This window comes from Ictidomys tridecemlineatus, chromosome Y (assembly GCF_052094955.1).
Source record: "Ictidomys tridecemlineatus isolate mIctTri1 chromosome Y, mIctTri1.hap1, whole genome shotgun sequence".
In the NCBI taxonomy this organism is placed as follows: Eukaryota; Metazoa; Chordata; class Mammalia; order Rodentia; family Sciuridae; genus Ictidomys; species Ictidomys tridecemlineatus.
In genome coordinates, this window is record NC_135494.1 from 1,098,165 (window position 1) to 1,123,564 (window position 25,400).

A 25,400-nucleotide genomic window follows, 5' to 3' on the forward strand; every position below is an offset into this window, starting at 1 on the left:
TTTTTAATGTATTGGCCTGGAGATATGGTTAAGTGTGAGAAATTTGCTCCCTTGGCCAAACCCAAAGATGGCCTTGTTAGAGACCTGGCACTGTAAAACCACAACACAAGGAAAAGACCACAGCCTCCGATTTGTATGAAATTAAAGCAAACTTATATTTACGTTCCCAGGAGCTGGCCATGTCTGTCTCTCCCCAACCCCAGGCTAAGGATACCCCAGCTCTCTAGGAACACAATTTTATAGCACAAAAGTTGTAAAATGGGATGTCTTGAGAACTTACAGATCACAGGATTGGACAAGCCTAATACAAAGGCAGATACAAATTTAATAATCAACATGGCTTAACATTTCAAGGTAGAGAATAAATTCAGATCTCAACCTCAGAATATATGATGTGCCACTGAGGTTTCACAGAGATTTGGTATTTGGTCAGTGGGAGGCAGTCTTTATTAAGAACCACAAAGATTCTAGAGAGGATTGTTATCTGGTCACGGAAAGCCAGGCATAGGTGAGTAGAAGCCCTGGGTAGGGATTCCAAACAAGTTTAGAAATTGCAGCGTAGTAAAACAGAAATTAACTTTTCCTGAGTTGATGATGAGATGGCTCCTAATCTTAAAATGGAATTAGGCTGGGGTCATCAGAGTTTTATTCTCAAATTTATCACATTTATGCTCCCACCCACGTTATTTGTACCACAATAAAAAGGGGGCTGGGAGTGTTCCTCAGGATTACTATGCTCCTGCCATGGATTCAATGCCCAGCCCAGAGGGTGAAAAAAAAGCACCTGGGGTTGTGTCCTCAGTCTTCAAAAGGTATGTGGCCACTATTCCACATTTGTGAAAATATGACTGTGCATTTGTTATCCCCCGCCACCCCGACATTGTCCATGTGTGATATTCCTAGGTAGTGTAAGGGTCTGGCGGAACGTCGGAGAAAGAGACCACACAAGAGACTGGCTCCATGCAATTGGCAAAAGGGGATTTATTGGGGATCCATTCCAGCGCGCTGGGACTCTGTGCCCACTCAAGAAGGGAGAGCGGCTCAGAGCCCAGAGCAAAGGTCAAGCAGAGCTTAAGTACACTTTTTGGGGAGGGCGGGGGGGGGGGGCTTTGCATACATCAGAACAAATCATCATGAGGCGCGGGGAAATTGAACAACAACTCTGAGACGTGATTGGCACATTCATTGGCAGGAACAGGTTGGGCGGGGGTGATTGGTCATTCCTAAGCGGGGTACACATTCAAACTGATTGGTTCGGGCCCTGTGACAAACTGCACAGGGCCCTAGGCTAAATGTCCAGTAGGGCGTTGTCTTAACTATCTCAGGAATCTGGGTGTAACAGAGGGACTTAATAATACCTAATTTTAATTCAAGCTTTCCAGCTTAGAAACTTTACCCTTTCAGTAGAATGACTTTGGGCCAGTGTGCAGGATGTGAAAGACTTCACCAAGTCCAACTTAAGAGAAAAGAATAGAATTGTATTTAGTTTCCAGGAAGGGGTAGATACTGAAGCCAGAAATAGACAGGCAGTCCTTACAGATAGGTAAATGGAATCAGGCCAGATCAAGGAGGCCAATTTTGAGTGAGTCTGGCAAGTTGGAGACTGTCCCTGAGGGATTAAAATGTAAATTTCTTCAGTCTTTCCTCCACTCTGATGAAGAACCTGCCCTTGTTCCAACCTGTGGCCAAGGTAGCCTCTCCAGGAATTTCCCCCTCCCTACAGGGAGCTATAAGGTTGTTCCTGTGTCCTTGTCTACTCCACCCTGCCCTTGCCCCTTCAGCCCACCTGTTTCTCACCTTTGAGCCAACCCACAGAGCACTCCTGGGCCCAATCAAGTATGCAGGAAGGAGAAAGATTAGCAGAAAAGTAATGGAGAACCAAGAAAGCCCAGGACTCATTAAAAGACAAAACACCTGGCTTCTGGGGATACCAGGGTACCAGCTGTGGCCTCCTTCTCCCTTGTGGGAAAAGTCTATGTTACTTCTTTTTAATAAACCTCCCCAGTAACCAGTGGTATCAATGCCACAGGCCATATGTGCCCCAAGTGGGGTTTCATATGCTGGCTTTATGGGCTGAGCTGAGCAGGGTTATTATTTCTTTCTGGTTTAACTATCAGTTGAAACTCAGGAAGCTGAGAGCCCTGGGTCAGCAGCTAGGGATTTGGTGCTTACCAGGCAGGAGCAGGTGGGCTTGTGGCTTTTCTTCAAAATGTTGGTGCCTCTGAACCACTGACATGGACAGAACACAAGAGAGGGGGGCCCTTCCTGAGAGGTCAGTTCAGGTCAGCCTGTGCAGTGGGGTGAAGTGTGTTGAGGGGGCATGTGACCATGAGTTCACAGACTTTTTATGACACAAATAGATGCCTGAAGCCACAGATGACACCAAACCTACATAACATGTGCCCTCTACACACATGCCTATGACTAATTACCCTTTCTATAAAACCTGAGAGTCCTAGACAGCCCTGAAGAGAGGGCAAAGGACATGGTGCCCTGGTCTTCCTGGTGTAGCTTCACTGATCAAAGTTCCTTTTCTGCTTGTCATCATGACCTTTTCTGTTTGGATTTGGGGTAAACAGATGACCTGATGTGTGGGATCACCAGAGTCAGATGGCTTCCAACAACTCCCCTGATAGTGGAAATTAGACAATGGACATTAAGCACAAAGCAGCCATTTTATTTCCAGTGCACATTGCTGCCTTGGAGGATCCACTCCCCTTTCCGTTTTCCCCTGTTCTGCTGCGGACAGAGCACTGGGCCAAATCACCAACACCAATTGCTTACTTCCTTAGCTCAGGCTATCTCCTCAAAGATCAGGGGGCAGAAGGTGATGAGAATTACAGAAATAATTGTCAAACTGTTTTTATTTTTAGATATTGAAGCCAGATTTAAAGTTAGGGAGTCAGTGTAGTTAGGTAAATCGGGTCTAACATCCAGTGAAATCTAAAATGGAGGCCATGCTGGGAATGACTCAGGGAAAACACAGGACAACTCATGGAATGTGAATGAAGTCCCGAAAAGGCCCTAGGCCAAAGTCCACCTGGAAGAAGTGTTAACCAACAGCCCCAACAGATTTGGAGATAGCCCATCCCAGAGAAGTGATAATCCCATCCCAAAAGGTGATAATTATGTCCACCTGTGTCCCACCCCTCGGGCCCTCCAACCTACATTCCATCATCAAACCTATAAAAAGAGGAACACATTTGCCCGCTAACTGGATTCCACCTCCTGGGTCCCCTTCTTCCTCCGGGAGAAATCTTTTCTGCTGCCCTTTAATAAACTCCTATCTCTACTCTGACCTTGCCTCGACGTGCTTCTTTGGTGTTATTCTTCAACATCGGGGAAGCAAGGACTTGTCAGCGGTAACAATATCACACATGTGTGATATGTGTGCCATCTTTAAATATTGTTTCAAAAATTTTGAGACTGTCTTGCTAAGTTGTCTGAGGTCACACCAGGTGATACTATATATGTATATAGGTATCTTTTTCTTGAGGTTCTGTGGAATAATCCCTGTGGGGCTCCACCTCTGAGCTACATCCCCAACCCTCTTTTTTCTTTTCTTTTCTTCTCTTTTCTTTTCTTTTCTTTTCTTCTAGGATCTCCCTGGCAGGTCCTAAATAAGGGTTAATGAAGTAGCTCCCAGTACAACAGGGAGTAGCTAGTCAAACCACCCTAGGCTGTTCCTGCCCAGATCTCAGCTCCCAGCCCCACCAGTCCCCCAGTTTCCCACCCTTTGGCCTTCCCAACTACAGCCCCCATCGTGTGCACAATAAAGAGAAATAAAGGACAGGAATGTGGAGGACAAAAGACAACTTTAGGTATAAAAGGGAGAAGATCTCCCTTTTCCAGGGATTCCTACCTTCAGATCCCCTTCTTCCTGGGGGTGGGGGTGAATCTTTTCTGCTCTCCCTTAATTGAGCCTTCCACTTTCCACTCTCCACGTGCTTCTCTGGTGTTATACTTCAGCATTTGGGGAAGCAAGGACCCGTCACAGTAAACACGGTTAACAGTGTAGATCCTGACCTGAACCTTGGGCTCCTCCTGCCTCAACCTCCTTAAGTAACTTTTTTTAAATTGCTCTTTTTTTCTGTGGTGGAGTTCACACCCAGGGCATCACCCATGCTGGGAAAGCAGTCTCCCAGAGCCATAGCTCAATCCCATCCTCACCAAGTTCCAAGCAAAGGCTTCTAACTGGGATTTTTTTCCAGCCCAGCAAAGGCACCCCACCTGAAAAGGACTGGGACCAAGGATCTGTCACTCTAGGGAGTTTTAGGAAGTGATTGGATAACATTAGCTGTCAGTCATAAGGCAGAGGAGTTCCTGGAGGAGGCCCATTATGGATGGTGGGGTCGAGCTGTCCAATCAGGTTCCTGAACAGAGCGGAAGGGCGGGCTTTTGCAATCTCGCGGGCTTTTTCTTTCTCACCAACTCAGCTCCTCCCTTTCCGCCCCCATGTGCTCTACTCAAAAGGCCAAGGTGACTCTGAGCAGCCTGTGATCCCAAGATCTCTGGTGCCTGGAAGTTCCTGGAGAGAACACCAGGTCCCCAAGGAAGTATGTGGGTATGTGACCAGGGCTGAAGGTACGCGGTGGTCAGCACCTGCCTTGGGGCCCCGCAAACGGGTGAGCTGCAGAGCGTGGGGAATCGCTTCTGGAGGTTGCCCTGGGTCTCTGTGTCCTAGTCCTGGCGGTTGGGCTGGATGGTAGAACCTTGAAGTCACCTCCTGGCGGCTGACCCTAAGCCTCCGTCCACTTGTCCCGCGGGGTGAGCTGGGTGTTGGGTGCCAGAGGTTGGTGCAGAGGGTCCAGCCTCCTCCTCCATGGCGGATGGCCCTGCGCTTCTGCTCTCTGGGCCTGAGGGCTGGGCTGGTCCCTAAGGTCAGCTGTGGAGCATGAGGTCCAGTTCCACTGGCAGGTGACCTTGGGCCCTGTCCCTTGGCTTCCATTGTGGAACAGTGGCTCAGGTCCCTGGCTTCCCCTCCCCTCCCTGCTGGTGGCCCGCCCCCACTCATCCAAACGTGTAGGAAGCAGGATCCCAAATCTTTTCCCTGTTCAGAGTCTCTGAAGGCTGCTGTAGGTCCTTCATTTGCAGTTGCCTGCTGCGTTCTAAAATGCCATCTTCCTCTCCACTTCCCATCACTCTCAAATGTCTGGTCTTCCTCCTAAGTTTCAAATGAACACAGTCTATTAATTTTCACTTTTTCTCTAATAATATATTGAAAGAATGTTTTGTTTTTGTAATGGGGATCAAAACTAGAGAAGCTTTATCAGTGAAATCCTCAGGCGTACCAACCCCCAATTAAAAAAAAAATAAATGAGATCCTATCTCAGTTGTTTTGGACACTGCCCTCCAACTTGTGACCCTCTTGCCTCAGCCTCCTGAGTCCATGGAATTACAGGCCTGTGTCACTGTCCCTGGCAAGAATAACACTTTTGTTTTGTTTCTGAATATCATACTTGAGGGGAAAGAATAGTCACTTGACACATCCTGTGTTCTGGTAAAATAGCTCCTCTAAATGAAATAAGGCAGTGGGTTATTGGTACTAGGGATATAGAATCTTGGTGTACATCCCCAGCCCTTTTTTGTTTCATTGTTTGTTTGTTTTTGGCAGAAGTTATTTATTCATTTTACTTGGTTTTTACTACTTATCCATGACAGTAAAATGCATTTTGACACATCATACATGAATAGTGTAACTTCTCTTTTTTTTCTGGTTGTACCTAATTCACACTGGTCATGTGGTCATATATACAAATAAGATAATAATGTCTGATTTATTTTCTTGCCCTTCACCTGCAGCTCTCTTAAATTTTATTTTCAGACAGGATCTGGCTTTGTTGTCCAGCCTCACCTGGAATATCTGATCCTCCTGCCTCAGCTTCTCAAGCTGTTGGAATTAAAGGCATTGGTCATCATACTTGAGGAAAATAGTTTATCTTGACCCAAATATTAATGACCATCCTCAGGAACATGGATTTAACTTATCCTGAATGATGTATGTGTCCTACTCTGGAAGAGATTACATTTTTTTTTTTAGATAACAGGGATTGAACCCAGGGGTACTGAAACACTGAGCCATATCCACAGCCTTTTTTATATTTTATTTTGAGACATGATCTCACTACAGTCCTTAGGGCCTCACAAAGTTGCTAAGACTGACTTTGAATTTTGCAGTTCTCCTGGCCCAGTCTCTCAAGCTGCTGGGATTACAGTTGTGCCCCACTGTGCATGGCTGACAAGGTTTGTAAAAATGTTATGTATGAGTATATTAACTAATTGCATTGGTAGGATCATCAGATGGGTGTCTACAGTAAAAAAAAGGGGGAGGGAATTTCTTCAGTTATTACATTGTTAGCTTTGGAAGGTGTTGATTATATGTCAGGTAAGTTTGAGAAGTTTGTTTTGAGAATTTTGGACTAATACAGAAATTAAGGTAATTGGCTTTAAAGGGCTTAAGATTACCCAAGAGAATTTTTGCCATCCATCCAGAACCCCGTCTTACTACCCTCATGGTGTTCTAGTTCCCCAAAGTCAGGTGGTCTGAAGGTTCATTGATATAGAGCAAGTTCCTAGAGAACTTCATTTCACACCTGCAAATTTCCTGTGCTTCTCTTTTTATCTTTCTTAGGTATAGACAGCATATCAGATTTCTCAGGCACATTTTCTTTGGATACCTTGCAGAGTCCTATGTCCCCAGCCACTATCCTTTCCTGGGTTGCCACCATGTGCCCACAGCTGTCCTGTGCCCTGCATGGTATAAGGAAATTTAGGCCCTGGGTCAGCTCCTCTTACACAACAGCCTAAGTTGTGAGGTACAGCCTCTTGGGGGCTCACCTGAGGTCTTGGGGCTAAGGAATCTCCTGGAACAAGCCTCATCTAGACAGCTAACTTCATGGGACCTTGTTTTCCCCAAGCCCTGTCCTCACTCCTTGGAGACAGGTGTTCAGTCAGCCTGTGGATGCTGGTGCTAAGGGGCCAGGTCACCATTGATTCCTGACCCTTGCATTCTCTCACAGTGTGAAAGAGCAAAAGCTCACAGAGGATAAGATCTACACACCCCAGTGCAGTGCTGTGCAAACCTGAAAAGCCTCATAAGCTGGTGTCATGGTTCAGGTCTCCTGGGAGAGTGATCAAGGAGTGTTTCAGTGGGTATGACAAGGTGTGAGGATGTCCCAGCTGGCAGGGGGAACTTCCCTGCCTCTTGAGCCGGATATGTTTGCTCCCTCAGCACCAGCCATCTGTGGTTATCACTGTGAAATGATCGGCTCACTTATCTGAGGCCCAAGTTTATTTATTCAGAACCAAATATGATGAAATATTAGGAAAGAGGGAAGAAACAAGTGGATTTAAGAAGCCTAATTACATTTCTTTTTTTTTAAGAAAGAGAGAGAGAGAGAGAGAGAATTTTTTAATATTTATTTTTTAGTGTTCGGCGGACACAACATCTTTGTATGTGTATGCTGAGGATCGAACCCGGGCCGAATGCATGCCAGGAGAGCGCGCTACCGCTTGAGCCACATCCCCAGCCCACAAATTACATTTCGATTTGGTAAACATCCTAGTTTATGGCAAAGTGCAGAGCTGAACTTCTTGCTTCTCCAGAGGCTGAGGCAGGAGGATTTTAAGTTTGAGGACAGCTTTAACAACTTAGCCAGACCCTTTGCAACTTGGTGAGACTTCAAATACTGGGGATGTGGTTCAGTGGTCAACTGCCTCTGGGCTCAATCCAAGGTATCAAAAACAAAAAAAAATGTCCCTTATCCTTGGGCCACCCCTTTGGGAGCTGGACTGTTAGCTTATGAAATTTGGGAGTTACATGAATACTCTGTGTACTCTCACCGTGATCACAACAAGATTTTGACTGATCTGAAATATGGTGTCCTATTTCCATTATTAGAAATAGTTTTTTTTTTTTAAAGTTCACCAAGAAGCACAGCACAACTGTCCCTGGATTTCACAGATTTATTAAAATGCTCAGGGGGTTTTCAAAGAGTGTAGATCATGGGAAAGTTCAGTCTCCTTAATCTCCTTGGTAAGAAATTATATTGTCTTTGTATTAATTTCATTGTATTTTATGCCTCTCATTTTGTAACTTTCCTATTATAATAATTTTTTGTCATTCATATGATGTAGTTTAGTAGAGTTATATTGTGTGTGTGTGTGTGTGTGTGTGTGTGTGATTGAGAGTGTGTGTGTTTGTGCCCTGCTTCAGATTGAACCCAGGGCCTCATGCATGCTTGGCAAATGCTCTACTGTTGAGCTATTTCCCAGCCCAAGAACGTGGACAATTATTGATTTATTTACTTATGTATTAAGTGGTGGGATTTAAGCCAGGGACTTGCTCCTGCTTGTTGTCATTCAAAAAATACTTTCAAGTTGCTGAAAGCATTTTTTGATGGTGGGTGTGTGTTTCCCTAGGGATTAAACCCAGAGGCACTTGACCACTGAGCACATCTCCAGCATTTCTTATTTTTATTTTTTAATTTATTTTAAATTTTGTTATAGTTTGAGATGGACAGAATACTTTAATTGTGTTGATTTTTTTGTGGCTCTAAGTTTCAAACCAAGTGCCTCAAACATGCTAGAAATGTGCTCTGTCACTGAGTGACAGCCTCTTTTCCTGATTGTAATTTTTGATGAAGACCAAGTCTGACTGTGTTCCTGATGGTTTTGCTCCATTGCTGAGGCTGGCTTTAGTCTTGTCATCTTCCTTCCCTGACTTTTCTAGTTGCAAAATTTAAAGTGGACTCCACCAAACCAGGAGTTATAATGACTTTTAAAGATAACTCACCCATTTCTCTCAAAATGGAAACAGTATTGAAAATCAGTTTCCTTGCTTTTCTTTAGAGTTTTGAAATTTGCATATAACTCTTTCTCTTTACTCTTGCATTATTATGGAAAAGGTATTCAGTATGTAATATTGTTTCTTCTATATATATTTGTGAATCTTCCATGGTGTGGTAGTTGATTCATTTTTTATTGAATTTATTTTTCCGAGCAATTGTAGTCTTATATAGTACATTTTTTTAGGGTTCTCCTTTGGAATAGAATCAACAGGAAGAATGAATACAAAAAGGGGATTTGTTAGATTGTCCTAGGTGACTAGAAGCTGGGGAGTCCTCTGTGGCAGTCTGCTGGCTGGGGAGCTGGAGAAGTAGTAGCTGTGCCGCCCAAGATGCTGAAGCCTCTGAACAAGAAGGATCAATGGTGCTACCCTAGTCTGAGATCTAATGCTTCTGGAAACTCCCTGGAGAATCACTGGCAGAATCAGCTTTGGAAGAGTAAAGAAGGAATTGTTGATATCCCCAGGCAATCACAGCAGCAGTGGAAAACTCTGTATAGAATCCAGCTTGCATCTGCAGCTGCTACCATGTTCTTGCAACTTTTATTCCATGCAAGCCACCATCCTATTTAGATGACATTACCCACACTTAGGGAGGTTTTCTAGTTTGCTAACCCACATGCCAATCACTCCTAGACACAGCCTCATGGACACACCCAGAAGCCTATTAATCATTAGTGTCTCTTAATTCCATCAAAGTGAACATTCGAGTGAACCATCACCCATAGTATCATACACCTCTTCTCTTTAGCTTATACTCTCCAGTGTTTTCAACATCTTGTACTTGGTATGCAATTCTTTTTATTTATTTTTAGATTCAGTTAAGTAATGTTTGTGGAGGTATTTTGCATTTATGGTCATGAGAGTAATTCATAGCTTCCTCATTTTATCAAGTTAATTTTGATAATAATGTAACATATGCCTCCAAAGGAATTAGAAGGTGTTTTCTCTGCTTCTGCATTTTCAAAACAAATGTAGAAAATTGGTGGCAGTTCTGGAGTGTCTGGTGGCAGTCTGTAGGATGCCTAAAAGTCCTACATTTCACTTTTTTGATGGTAATTAGTTATTGAGTCAGTTTCTTCAGTAGGCACAGGCTCATGTGTTTTGTGTATTTGTCCTTCTGTGTACGTTGTAGGAGATGGTCTCTCTAAATTATTGGGCCACTTTCTCTAAGTTATCTGATTTGTGTCAAATGCATGTTCATGATATTATTGAAGAGCCCATGGATGGTAATGGTGGCTATTTTAACTCTAATGGGTAGTTTCTGTGTCTTTGGGTTTCTTATTTGTTTAATGTTATTGTATTTCTCATACCTTTCTTCTATTTATTTACTTTGATGTGCTGGATTAAATTCAACTAGTGTCTCACTGGTGCTATATGTGGCGCTGAGAATGAAATCCAGTACGTCACACATGCAAGGAGAGTGAGATACAGCTTAGCCCCAGCACCAGCCCCTGCTGATTTCTTGATTGTGGTTTCACCAACACCCCTTCTTACCCGCCTGTGCTTAATGAATACTTACCTTGCTCTTTTTCCTCTCCTTTCCTTAAGTACAAGAGTCAATGATTGCTTTCATCTCTTCTTTTCTGGAATGTGCTTTGGATGCTGTAGAGACCCCCAGTGCACCATCTGTGCTGTTTTTTCATGTTGGACTTTTATATTTCATTTTTCTCAACATGGTCACATTTGCCCTTAAGTCACCTCTTCCTCCTGGGTCTGTTTAGAACTCTGTGTTGCATCTCCCATTGCTTAAAGGTTTTCCAGCTGCTTCTGATCTGATTTCTGCTTTAACTCCCCTGTTCTTTGAGCCTACTTGGGATTTCACTGGCATTGCACACTTGTTGAGGTGAGGCTCATGGCTCAGGATGTGGCCTGTTCTGGGTGGTGGTACTGTGATCCTGAGAAGGCTGTGTGTTTCACGTTGACTAATGGCCAGGGAAGCCCTCCTGTCTGTTGCTCTGCTATGTGATCACAGACCCAGCAGTGTTGTGGTGAGGTCTCCCAGTGTAGCAGTTTATTCTTCCTTGTCCTGGGTACTTTTGTATGTCTCTGCCTGATGTATTTTGACTTTTTCTCAGGTGCATGCTACTAACAATTCAAGACAGTTACTTGAAAATTCAGCCTAGGGCCCCCACATCCTTTTAATCCTAGCAGTTCAGGACTCATAGGCAGGAGGGTCACAACTTCAAAGGAAGGTTCATCAAGTTAGGCACTGAACGACTTAGAGAAATTCTCTCAAAAATAGAAATAATTAAAAATAAAATAGGGCAGTGAATGTGGCTTATTTGTTATGCACCCTTTGGTTCAATCCTTGGTACAAAATATAAACAAATGAATAAATAAATAGAAAAATAATTTATCCCAGGAATTCTGGAGTCTTATCTTACTCAGGCATGGTCAATCTCACATCTGTTATTTTCCATTCATGAGTTATGTTTTGTTGTTCCTCAGTATTCTTTGTATATTTTTTTAAGTGAATGAAATATGTTTCTTGGGGCTGGGGTTGTGGCTCAGTGGTAGAGTGCTTGCCTAGCCCACATGAGGCACTGGGTTTGATTCTCAACACACATACAACCGAAAAAGGTTCCATCAACAACTAAAAAATTAAAAAAAGAAAATGTGTTTCTTCCTTTTCTCCTATTCTGTGGTTTCTGTTTGTTGAAGGCTTCATGCCTTTGCCTAGAGACTAGGTGTCTGAGCTCTGTTTAGCAAATAATTTTGTATTCAGCTCCTTTGAAAATTTTCCCTGAATGCTAGATCATCCAACAAAGTAAAAACTGTAGCCATTTCAGAGCTGATAGGCGGTGGATTTGCAGACTGACACCCAGCAGCTGTGCTCTCTGACATTTCACCATGAGGGCTGTCCACAGCTGCAGGTACCTATAATGCAGTAGCAGATGCAGCCAACAAAGTAGCAGAGAAAGAACAATCCCTCTTCAGGTTGAGCATAGTAAAAGTCCCAAATGTGTATGAGTCTTTAGGCCATTGGCAAGCTTGTTCCCATATAAGAAATAAAAAAATTCACTCTCCAATATGTTGCCCCAATTTTTTTTCCTGAATGTCCTCAAAAGCTCTGATGTTCTCTGGGCTCACACTTTGGGAATTATTTTTCTGGGCTGTAGTGCCACTAATAAACTGTTGATGCCAGATCTCAATGTCCCTTGGCCTCATTTTTTCGTATACCAGAAACTAGAGAATAACAGTAGAAACAGCAAAACCTCACTTGTCTGGTTTTTGTGAGTAGTTGTGCCAGGGCCTGTGCTTTAACACACACTGGTGCTGTTTAAAACTCTGCTATGTCTTTGCACTGCAGATCCCCACCTGGAGAGCAACCAGTGCTGAGCATGTGGGTCATGGTCCTCTTTTTAATGTTTCCTCCTAGTCTGTGTGAACTTCCTTCTTTCATCAGTATATCTCGGATTTTTTATTTGGGGGGCATACTGTGGAGTAAATCCTCGGGTGCTTAACCACTGAACCAAATCTGCAGCACCTTCCCCCTTAACTTTTATTTTTGTTTACGTTCATTCAGGATTTTGCCAACCTGCTTAGGGTCTAACTAAGTTTCTAAGGCTGGCATTGAACTTGAGAACGTCCTGCCTCAGCTTCCTAGACCTGGGTGTTTTTAAAACCTGATTTTTAAAAGAAACTCTTTGAAGCTTTCTTGGTCAAATTTTAGGTGATGATTGAGTGGGTAGACAATAGTTTGCTTTCCCGGTAGATGCAGGCTGTTTGTTTACTTAAATCCGTTTAAGGAATTTCTGCCTATTTTTTATAGTGATTACTTCTGATGTAGAAGAGTGAGAGTTGGTTTTAGGCGTTAATATATTTCCATGGTTGAGCTGGGGTTGTGGCTCAGTGGTAGAACACTCACCTAGTACATGTGAGGCCATGCATCAATCCTCAGTACCACATTGAAAAATAAATAAATGAATAAATAAAGGCATTGAGTTCAATTACAATTAAAAAATGAAACATTTAAAAAAATATATATTTCCATGGTGATTTGAGTATGAATTGCCCAAAACGGAAGAAGATGTGCTGTGTGTAGTCTGGAGTCATAGAGGGTCAGGCTGAAGGGATCATGAAGGTCAAACCATGGTTGCTGCGCTGCACTCTTCCATATGACTGCTTCACGGAGCTGTTGGGAACCTTTCAGGGCTTTGGGGCATGATGACATTGCTGTTCTGATGGTTTGGCTTGGTTTCCACTTCTGTTCTATTTCATGGCTGTACTGACATGATTCCAGGCTCCCTGTTGTGTCATTTTGCTCTGAGTGTTGAATTGTTTTTCTTTCTTCTAATCATTAGGGAATTGTATAACATGTTCTTCTACCAATCTAAATTTCCACAGGTGCAATGGTGCATGATTGTATTCCTAGAAGCCTTGGAGGATGAGGCAGAAGAATTATAAATTTAAATGCTACCCTCAGCCTCTCACAAGGCCCTGAGGGAGTTTTTGAGTACTGTGTCAAAATGGCATATGTGCTGGGGATGTGGCTCAGTCATTAAGTACCCTATAAATAAATAAAATAACATTTCTTGTAAGCTCATTAAATATGTTTTAGTGTTTTACATTTGAATGTATAGTAAATGGATTTTTGTCTACAGAATTGAGGATATAGTGCCTTTGGCCGCCCAGATTCCAGTTTGCATGGACCATCATTGTGATCTGTGTCCAAGACACCTGCTCTCACTCATCTTTCCATGTTGTGAAGGCCAGCCCCCTGAAGCCTTCCTCATGGTCTCTTGCTCACCTCTGCTGATACTGTGCTGCTTAGGATATCACATGTTTTAAGTCCTTGAGAATGGTTGTATGTCAGTGGCAGGGGCACCTTCTGGTAGGTGATATTTTTGGCTGTTCCATCATGGAGCAGACATCATAGTATTGTTATAATTATACATGGAGTGGCCTGTTTCACACCCAAACTGTGTTAGATAGGTGAGGATTCTGGGTTGCAACCCTGTTGCTTTACAACCCTGGAAATGCTTCTGTCTTAGGTTTGTTTGGACCACCATCATTACAGGCAGGAGGAAATTCTTTCACAACAGACACCAGTGCACATGTGGCCCACTCTTGACCAAAGTGTCCTTGAGTGGAACATGGCTTTGTGGAACATGACCTTATGGTAGTGAAGTGACTGCTTTTCAGTAGGTTATTGACAATCCTTGCACATTCACGGTTGCTGTGAGATTTAGAAATTCGTGTCTGCTGTTCATTAAGAAAAATGTTTTGAGACTTATAAAACTTTGCAATGTTGTTGTTTGGACAAGGTGAAATCTTTGGGTCATTGAGTTATATGTAAGACATGTTCCATCTTTCAACTTCCTCATTCTGCTTTGACTGTAATCTTGAGAAATCATTACATTTTTGTGTTTATTAATCATTGTGCATGTTTTCTTTTTTTTCTGAATGTTGAAAACGTAATTTTAATAGATAATTCTTCATCTTACATAGGAGCACAATAAAATACACCACATTCTGAAGAAACTCCAGAAATTATGAGAATAAGTGAGGAAAATTCAGATGGGGCTACAATATCCATTACCTTAAACTGCAAGAGACAAAAGATTCCAAAGTGAAGGTTAACATTTACATATTTATGACTGGCTACATTTATGACTTGAAAATAAGAATCAGGCATTGGATGTGGAGAGAGGTGGAAAAGAACAGTTTTGTGAGGGAAGAAACTGTCAGTGAAGGAAAATTTACTAATAACAAATTAAAGAATAAAAGGAGCTCCAAAGCAAATACTAGGGAGGGGAAAGCACATTAACTAAGATTTGATGCTCTCAAAGGAAGAAACCTTTCTGATGACACTTATGCAAGCTGGTTGCTTGCGATACGCTCTTAGTTCTATAAGGAAGACTCTAATGCCTCAGCAAACCCCGAATGAATACCAGATTGGTGTTTCCTAATAACACACACCAGTGGCCACATAGGAAGTTTAAAGACAGGAACCAAGAGAAAGGTCATACTCCACATCTGAGGTAAAAATGTGGCACAACATGTGAAAGTCCTACATGTCAGTCACTAATGCTTTCTTTGCTGTGACAATCCCTGTACAGTAATTTGTCAAACATTGTGGCAATACCAATGATAGCCTAACTAAATCAGACAACAAACATTTATTTTTAATTTCTATGCGGTTAAAAAAAAAGACACTGATGCTTTATGAATGCTCAGGGACAATTTATAAATAATCCATTCAGTAATTCTTTTTTTTTAAACTTTTTTTTAAAGAGGGAGAGAGAGAGAGAATTTTGATATTTATTTTTTAGTTATCGGCGGACACAACACCTTAGTTTTGTATGTGGTGCTGGGGATCGAACCTGGGCCGCACGCATGCCAGGCAAGTGCGCTACCGCTTGAGCCACATCCCCAGCCGCATTCAGTAATTCTTAATATAAGTTTGAATCAGTGGAAAGAAACTGGCAAAATCTCTTGCCATTCAATTTGTCAGATGGTGAAGACCAAAACAGAATGTTTCATCAGAGTTTTTTAATTTTTAAATATGATTGTCACATTGGGGAAATTAAATAAACACAGTAAAATAAACTGTACAAAGGCAAAGTCCAATAACAAAAAATAGTTTACTAAAACATAAGATTTGGTTGGGGATGTGGCTCAAACGGTAGCACGCTGACCTGGCATGCGTGCGTCCCGGGTTCAATCCCCAGCACCACATACAAAACAAAGATGTTGTGTCCGCCAATAACTAAAAAATAAATATTTTTTAAAAAAACATAAGATTTACAGAATTCCATACAAGCCATACAAAATGGTCACAAGTTTTTTTTTTTTTTTCTTTTTTTGAAGGGGGGAAATCTACACCTGACAGCAAAGTCACAATGTTATTAGTGAAGGCTGTGATGTTTGTTTAATGTTCCCATTTTGATTCAAACAATCAAGCTTGTCCATCTACAGAGTCTAAATAAAGTTAGACTTAGCTAGAGAGCATATTCTGGTTAGCTGCTTTTAACCAATGCAATTAGCTCACCATAAAGGGGAGTGAAAGGAGTCCATAAAATTAAAATAAAACTACCTTTCCCCTCAAAAAATAAAATAAAAAATAAACACACCCATACCCCTGGCAGCTAACCCTGTCAACTACCTTCATTCATAGTGCTTTATACTTAAACCATGATGGGGGAAATGAATAAAAGCAGAGAGCCACTGCTTTTAAACGTTTTGCAACAATCCAGATGATATTTCTAGCCTCGGCTCATGCTTTACAACAGTAAATCAGGACAAGACATAGATTTGCTAATGTGCATTTAATCACCAAAGGACTGAAGATGTCTGGGCTTTTATTCTGTAATGTTTCTATTAAGACTGTGTCCATTAAATGCAAACAAAAAAGGAAGAAATCTTGGCAGAACAGGAGAAGTGATGCACACTTGATGATCGGATCGATTTGAATATTATTCATGGCATATAGCCTAGTCCATGCTCTAGCTGTTTCTATGGCTTGGGCTTCGTTGGTCTTCCACTGCTCCACTACATCATTTGCCAATGGATCATCTGGATTAGGAGCACTTAACAAAGCCTGGATCAATAGCAGAACTGTGCGGATCTGCAGTGCTGGGGACCACTTATCTTTCAATATATCTAAACATATTATTCCCAACTTGTCTACATTAGGATGATAAATTTTGGTCATGAAACGTACTTTAGGTGCTGCCATTGGGTATTCTTCTGGAAGGAATAGTTCAAGTTTAAAAGTCTCTCGCTCAAAGGGGGAATCCTGGGGGCCAGCAATGACCACATGAAAATAACAGGCGTTGCTCTCATCTGGTTCTGCTTTAATGTCAGGAACTGGTTCTGCCAGGAAACTCTGGGTTTCCTCGATGATCCTGCGGGGCAGCCCGGCCATCTTGTCAGATCCCGAGTTCGGCCTCTGGTTTCGTCTCCAGCTTTGCTCGCCTCACATGTTTTCTATTTTATTAATTTTGTTAAGGAGAAATGCACTTGCAAATATCTAGTTGTTCTCTTCATGTAATCCCACAAGATAACACAATCCCCAATTGACAAACTGTGGCAACCCGAGTGTCAATTTGTATATATGCTATCTCTAGGGGAATCTTCTTTGTGATCCATGCTCAGAAGTCATGTTCTAGGCATTTCCTTAAAGAAGGAACAATAGACTTTCAGAAAGAATCAAGAGATCAGTGAATACAGTGTTGTCTATATTAAGAGTGCAGGCACAGTGACCCACTGTGGTTGGCAGAATCTCTCTCAATTGCTGAGTTCTGTGATTGCAACAATTTCATACTCAGTCAGCTTTCTTTCCTAAGGGTAAGTACTATTGGGGATGCATCATAAATAACATAATAACATAAATAACATTTATTTATTTTTTCTTAGTTCTCGGCAGATGCCGAAGTCGGCCTTGACACAATTCAGGAGCCACTTGTCAAAAGAAACTAACTTTATTTTTAGAACTACAAACGCCAAACAAAACAGCTCCTCAGGGAAAAACCCTCAGAGCCCAACTGCCACCACCGGTTTCCACAAGCCTCTCACCCCCACACCAGCCTCTCAACCTCCCACAATCCTCCTGCTCTTGAGGCCGATTGGCTGGGTTGCGTGGGCAGAGCCAAAGAAGTCACCCAATGAGCAGTTCCGTGGATGTTGCTGGGGCCGCTGTGAGCCAATCATCAGCTGGCAGTCTGAAGGGCAGGGAAACAGCCCTATGAACATCACCGCAGAGGAGCCAATCAGCTAAATGTTGCTGGGGCCACTGTGAGCCAATCATCAGCCGGCAGCTGGAAGTTTGCTGGCAGCAGGATCATCAGCCGGCAGCTGGAAGTTTGCTGGGGCCCCTTTGGCTGTGGCTCTCAACATCTCCCCCTCTCTGTTTAAACAACAAGCATGTGGCTTAGGGACCGTGCCTGCCTTAGGTTGTCCAATACTACATATGGTCCTTACCCGTCTTCGGATGAGCTGACCTCAGGGCGTCAGCCTCCTGTCTTAGGTTGGTACCATTGTAATTGGATCTTACCCGTTATTGACTACCGGTCCAGTATACAGCCACACCTGTGGAGAGGTCTTTGTACCAGTGGGGGGGTGAGGTTCTTTGCCTCACCTCTGTTGGCCCCCAAATTTTAGCTGAATGATCATGACAAGCAGAAAGGAGGAAGATACACCAAGCCAATTGACGGCTCTTGTCGTCAAGAATACGAGCAAAAATACCCCAACACTACCAAAAGTTGATGCACTAACAGATATTTCACAATCCATACAAGTGAGTTCACAATGCATACAAGGGACACATAGTCTAGGCAAATTCTGCAAGCAGTTCAGTGATGGCTATTGCAGAAGCTGTAGATTAGTTTTATCTTTGTCTTCACCGGCACTGTGATGAAGATAGGAATTCTGGCAATAATGGCTAAAGAAAAAATTGTGTAACATTCCAGAAGGCACTAAAAGAAAACAATTTTCTTAACAATTTACATTGTCTTCACTGGCACTGTGATGAAGATAGGAATTCTGGCAATAATGGCTAAAGAAAAAATTGTGTAACATTCCAGAAGGCAATAAAAGAAAACAATTTTCTTAACAATTTACATTATCTTGAAGAGAATTATTAAATATAATGTAAAGGAAAGGTGAAAGTAAACAAACAGATCTGTTAACCTCCTTTTTTGTTACATATTAAAACAATTCTTAACAGTTTTAAATTTACCCAATTTAAATTAAACCATTTAAATCACGTGAAATAAAAAAAAAATATTTGGGGGCTGGGGATGTGGCTCGAGCGATAGTGCACTTGCCTGGCATGCGTGCCGCCCAGGTTCGATCCTCAGCACCACGTACAAACAAAGATGTTGTGTCCGCCAAAAACTAACTAAATAAATAAATATTAAAAAAAATATTTGGATTCATTTTTTCATGAGCGATCATCATATATGATATATAGACATACGTACATTCAAACATATAACACAAAACACAAGTGTGCACACATAATACATACAACACATAACATAATAATAAAGGCCTTATAACTTTTTACAGGTAAAATCTCTATTGCAATGTTTAAAAACTCTATATAGTCAAAAAAAAAATAGAACTGATCAGCAAAACATTAACCTAGGTCAGTATGAGCTCAAAAAAAAAAAAAATAGAACTTCATGATATGGGAAAGGGCAATAATAAAATAGATATTGAAAAAAGCATCCTGGTTCTGTCCCAGATGTAAGGATAGCCAAATTGGAGTTTTGGATATCAGCTGTTATGGATTTGAGCTAAATCATCTTCTTTTTGGTCTGTAGAAATCGCTTTAGTTAATCTCTCTGGAATCCAAATCGGCTTCTGTTCTCCCTGTGGAAACACACAAACAGACCCCCGACTCCAGACAATCACTGGGTCAGAACCTTGGTTAATCTCTCTGGAATCCAAATCGGCTGTTGTTCTTCCTGTGGAAACACACAAACAGACCCGCGCCTCCAGACAATTACTGGCTCAGGACCTTTCCATTGTCCTGTTAGAATATCTTTCCAAAGTACCTTGGGCTTATGTACATTTTTTGGACACATATGCCTTTCTGCAGCACTAAGTCCTGATGAATCCAAATTTAAAAAGTTTAGAGTAAAAAGGGTTATTTTAAGTTTATCTTTGGGAAATATATACCCCTTCCCAATCCCGTCTTTTTGCTTTAATAAGTACATTTTAATAGTTTGATGAGCTCTTTCAACTATGCCTTGTCCCTGTGGATTGTATGGGATTCCTGTTATATGAGTAATGCCAAATGATGAGCAAAATTGTTTAAAAGAAGTAGACGTATAACCAGGGGCATTATCTGTTTTTAACTGTTTTGGAATGCCCACAGTGGCAAAATTTTGTAAGCAATGAGCTATAACATCTTTAGTTTTTTCTCCGGCATGAAGGGAGCCCATCAAAAATCCAGAAGAAGTATCAACTGTAACATGCAAATATTTTAATTTTCCAAATTCTGGCAAGTGTGTGACGTCCATCTGCCAAATATGGTTAGGTATCAATCCTCTAGGATTGACTCCAAGATTAACTTGTGGTAAAAAGGTCACACAATTTTGACATTGTTTTATTATTTGTCTAGCTTGTTCCTTAGTTATTTTAAAACACTTTTGTAAAGTATTAGCATTGACATGGAATCTTTTATGAAAATTTATAGCTTCTTCTAGTGTACAGAAAATATGTATGTCATGTGTAGTTTTATCTGCTAAATCATTGCCCAAACTAAGGGCTCCAGGCAATCCTGTATGTGCCCTGATATGTCCTATAAAGAATGGATCTTTTCTGTCCCAGATTAAACTTTGTATAGTGGAAAACAAAGAGAAAACAGTAGAAGAAGGGGAAATCCTACCAGCATCTTCAAGGGATATTATAGCATTAACTATATACTGACTATCAGAAAATAAATTAAATACCGAATCTTTAAACATCACAAAAGTTTGTAATACGGCATTAAGCTCTACCTTTTGAGCTGATTGTTTGGGTACTAAAAATGTAAAAGTTTGATCAGGTGTAACTATTGCTGCTGTACCATTATTTGACCCATCAGTGAATATATTTGGAGCATTCATGATAGGTGTTTTTCTTGTCATTTTTGGAAAAATTACAGGATGTGATGACCAACAAGACAACAAAGGATTAGATGGTAAGTGGTTATCAAATGAAACATTAGATTTGCACATGACTATTGCCCAAGTATTTAACTCATTAGCTAATTCATCAATTTGATTCATAGTACATGGAGTAATAATTTTATTGGGAGAAATTCCAAACACTGCCTTTGCTGTTTTTATTCCTTTGAGTATTAATTGTCCTACAGCCTCAGGATACCTAGTAAGAATAGTGTTAGGAGAATAAGATAAATGTATCCATAATAATGGACCTTCTTGCCAAAATACTCCTGTAGGAATATTTTTTGTTGGTAGTACAATAAATAATAAAGGCAAACTTATATCAATTCTATCCAAATGCATATTTTCCATATATGTTTCGATGATTTTTAATGCCTTTCTTGCTTCAGGCGTTAACATTCGGGGTGAATTTGGATCTGATGGACCTTTTAGGATATCAAATAAAGGTCCCAATTCTCCTGTTGGAATACCTAGATAAGGCCTTATCCAATTTATGTCTCCTAATAACTTTTGAAAGTCATTAAGTGATTTGAGTTGATCTACTCGTACTTGAATTTTTGGTGGACGGACCATGGTTGAGGATAATAGAACTCCTAAATAATTAATTGGAAAATTTAATTGTACTTTATCTATTGCTATCTCTAGATTATAATTTTTTAATAAGTTTGTAAGTGTGGCATAACATTTAGCAATATGTTTTTAGCTTTGTGTGCTAATAATACATCATCCATATAATGAAATATTTGTAGTTCAGGATTTTGATTTCTAAGTGGCTGGATTACTTTGTTAACATAAATTTGACACATAGTTGGGCTGTTAGCCATCCCTTGAGGGAGTACTTTCCATTCATATCGCTGACCAGGACCTTCATGATTTAGTGCAGGGATAGTAAATGCAAAACGTGGACTATCTTCAGGATGAATTGGAATTGAAAAAAAACAATCTTTAATATCTATAACTAAAACATACCAAGTTTTTGGCAAAGCAGACAATTGAGGAATCCCCGATTGAGCAGGTCCCATAATGACCATTTCATTATTAATGGCTCTTAAATCTTGCAATAATCTCCATTTACCAGATTTCTTTTAGATGACAAAAATGGGAGTATTATGGGGAGATACAGAAGGTTGTATATGTCCTTCCGCTAATTGTTGTTTGACCAGATCATGGGCTACTTGTATCTTTTCTTTAGTCAAGGGCCACTGAGGAACCCATACTGGTCTTTCTGATTTCCATGTAATTTTTATTGTCTCAGTGGCCCTTTGTGAAAATCCAACCCATGTCTATCTGTTCCTTGATCTATTTGTCTTGGTGCTGCTATACCTTCTTCTTGTTTTTCTAATCTTTTTCTTTTCCTAAAACGTTGTCTAGCCATAATAGTGGGTGCATTTTGATTGATATTATTTGTTAATGTCAAACCTAATTGATCTAGGACATCTCGTCCCCATAAATTTATGGGAAGATGATCCAATACATATGGCTGTATAGTTCCTTCACATCCTTCAGGATCCTTCCAATCTAATAGCATTGCACTTCTATCGGGATTAGTGGCCACTCCTAGGCCTCGAAGCATTTGAGTGGCTTGTTGTAATGGCCAATGTTTTGGCCATTCTTGACAAGAGATAATGCTAATGTCTGCACCTGTATCCAGTAGCCCATTAAATTCATGTCCTTGAATATTTAGTTTTAGCATGAGGCGAGAATCTAAATTTAAAGAAAGCATAGCCCAATCTACACCTGTGGAGCCTAATCCCTTGGAACCTCTTTCTACAGCATGACTGAAAAATTTATCATGTAAGCTTGGTATTATTAGTAACTGTGCTATTCTATCTCCTGGTGAAATTATTGATATACCCTTTGGAGAACTGGCTATAGTTTTTATTTCACCTTCATAATCAGGATCAATTATCCCAGGACTTATCAAAGTCCTTTTAGAGTAGAAGAGCTGCGTCCCAATAATAAGCCTACTGTTCCTTTGGGAAGAGGTCCTTTTACCCCTGTGGGAATGATTTGAACTCCCGTCTCTGGAGTTAGTACTGATTTGGCGGAGGCACAGATGTCCAACCCTGAGCTCCCTCCGGTTTGTCTGATGAGGGATCTGATGTCCTGGGCACTGCCCTGATGGGGTTGCTGGGTTCCTCCAGTGCTCCGTATATTTGTGGTTTGGGGCCTCGGAGCATTGGGGCCCCCCTGTCCATTTTTTGGCAATGGAGCCCGATGCCTTTGTCCACGATATTGTGGATAAACACCTTGTCCTTGTTCGTTTTTTGATAATGGAGTACCCTCTATGGTGGTTTGAGAACGGCATTCATTAGCCCAATGTCTCCCTCTACGGCATCGTGGGCAAATACCCGGTATTCTACTTGTTTGATACCTAGTTTTGTTAAACCCTCCTCCTATGGGGCAATTCCTTTTAAAATGTCCTCTTTGTTGACAATTGTAGCATGTTCTTGGCCTGGCATATAAAGCCCGTTTGACTGCAGCTGCCACAATTTTCCCTTTTTCATTAATGTCTCTGGCATCTAAAGCCTGTTTTACTGCAGCTGCCACAATTTTCCCTTGTTCATTAATGTCTCTGGCATCTAAAGCCTGTTTTACTGCAGCTGCCACAATTTGCCCTTGTTCATTAATGTCTCTGGCATCTAAAGCCTGTTTTACTGCAGCTGCCACAATTTGCCCTTGTTCATTAATGTCTCTGGCATCTAAATCCTGTTTTACTGCAGCTGCCATGACTTGCTCTTGTTCATTAATGTCTCTGGCATCTAAAGCCTGTTTTACTGCAGCTGCCATGACTTGCTCTTATTCATTAATGTCTCTACATAATTTAATATATGTGTTTAAATCTTCCTGTTTCCATGGTCTAATGATATCTCTGCACCAACGTTTCGCTTGGTCATAAGCCAGTTGTTTTATTAATGGCATTGCTTGTTATGTATTCCCAAAAACTCTGGTAGCTCTTTGAATAAGCCTATCTACAAATTCAGCGTAAGGTTCATTAGCTCCTTGTATTATCTTAGATAATTGACCTTGTAAACCTCCATGTCCTTGTAAAGTCTTCCATGCCGAAGTCTGGCTAGGCACATTTCAGGAGCCACTTGTCAAAAGAAACTAACTTTATTTTTAGAACTACAAACGCCAAACAAAACAGCTCCTCAGGGAAAAAACCCTCAGAGCCCAACTGCCACCACCGGCTTCCACAAGCCTCTCTTTCCCACACCAGCCTCTCAACCTCTCACAATCCTCCTGCTCTTGAGGCCGATTGGCTGGGTAGCGTGGGCAGAGCCAAAGAAGTCCCCCAATGAGCAGCTCCGTGGAGGAGCCAATCAGCTAGATGTTGCTGGGGCCGCTGTGAGCCAATCATCAGCTGGCGGTCTGAAGGGCAAGGAAACAGCCCAATGAACATCACCGCAGAGGAGCCAATCAGCTATATGTTGCTGGGGCCAGCAGGGACGGGTGCATGGGACCTGTCTTGGCCTGGAGGAAGCTCAGACTACATAGGGACTCGAGGAGTCAGACAGCTGGACAGGCTCCTGGCTCCATCAGTGGCCCTTGTGATGGGTGTGTCTCTCCAGAGGCTTGGTTTCCTTCTGTTTGAAGGGGCAGGGGTCAGAGGAGGAGGTGGTCACACACACGTTGCTGTGCTGCTCTGGCTGAGGACACCAGAACTGTGCAAATGACCATGCTCTGCCCAGGGTTGTCTCCTACCTTGGGCTTGGTCAGAGAGACTTGGATGGCTTCAGTCTCAGGCCTCCTGGTTTCCAAGCTAAATGACTTGTGGCCTCTTCCACTTGTTGGCAGGTGATGCTTGGGATCCTTTTCCACATAGAGGGTCACATGTGGTCACTGTTGAATGATGACAGCTGTAGAGCAATGAGTCGCGAGGATGAGGAAACTGGCCCATGGTTCTGAGGAAGGCCCTGTGAACACCCAACCTCCCTCACAGTCTCCTGGCCTGCAAGTCAAAGCCCTGTCAGTGGACAAAGCTCCTCACACAAAGGTCAGGTGCACCCTCTTCCACAGCAGCAGGTGAAGCTGGGGCTTAAGGAGCTCCAATGAGTCCTTCCAGCTCTGATGAGATGGGAAAACTGGGAGCCTCTTCCTGGGATCCCAGGAAGGTTATGAAAAGGGCACATGTCCCCATCCCTCAACCCTGACAGCCCTTTCCCAGATCCTCTCATTCTCATGAGCCAGGGAAACCTTTAATTTTCATAACTAGTTGATGCTGTAGTTGGACATGATACTAAAATGTGTCCTCTAGAGCTTTGGAGTTGTTCTGTAACTTCACTTGCAGTGGAAGCAGAAATGAGAGTCAGACTCCATCCTTCCTCCTGCATTAAGAAATCCTGCAGGAGGAGTGGGAAGGGCGCCCCCTGCCTGGCTCCTGTGGGATCAAACGACTGCTCTGCTCTCAGCATTCATGTTAGCCTCAGACTGTGTCACCTGAGCAGGGAGCAGAGATGGGACCCCAGATTCCCCAGGATTAAGAAGTGCTGGGTGTTTGCCCAGAGCATGTGGATAACCTCGGGAAAACAGGGGAGATAAAATAACACAGCCGGACTCAGTGAGACCTAGTCTGTGGGAGGCCAAACTACCATGTAGCTGTTTCTGTCTCCCCTCTGATGTGTGTGACATCATCATTGGTCACCCTGTGATCTGGTCGCCTATGTAACCCAAAGAATGACCAATCTTCAGGGTGGTGTGACGGTGTCCTCGTGCATGGGTGTGCCTTCCTATATCAACATGGGTGAAGCTATGCTCCTGTGTTCCTTTGTAGTATTACCTTTGCCCTCTTTGAAATAGAATGTTCCATGGAGATGCCTTTTGTGTGTCCCCTTCTCTTGCTCTCCCCTTGGGAGTGTTATTCCTGGATGTCAGTCAACCTGCTGACACAGACGTTGCTGAAGTCTGGCTAGGCACAATTCAGGAGCCAC

The 25,400-nt window shown here is 42.1% G+C and overlaps 1 pseudogene; it reads right to left on the minus strand.

Moving 5' to 3' along the window:
* Window positions 1-15,617: 15,617 nt before the first annotated feature.
* LOC144371940 (ubiquitin-conjugating enzyme E2 N pseudogene) lies at window positions 15,618-18,366 on the minus strand (annotated as a pseudogene).
* Between the last annotated feature and the right edge of the window lie 7,034 nt (window positions 18,367-25,400).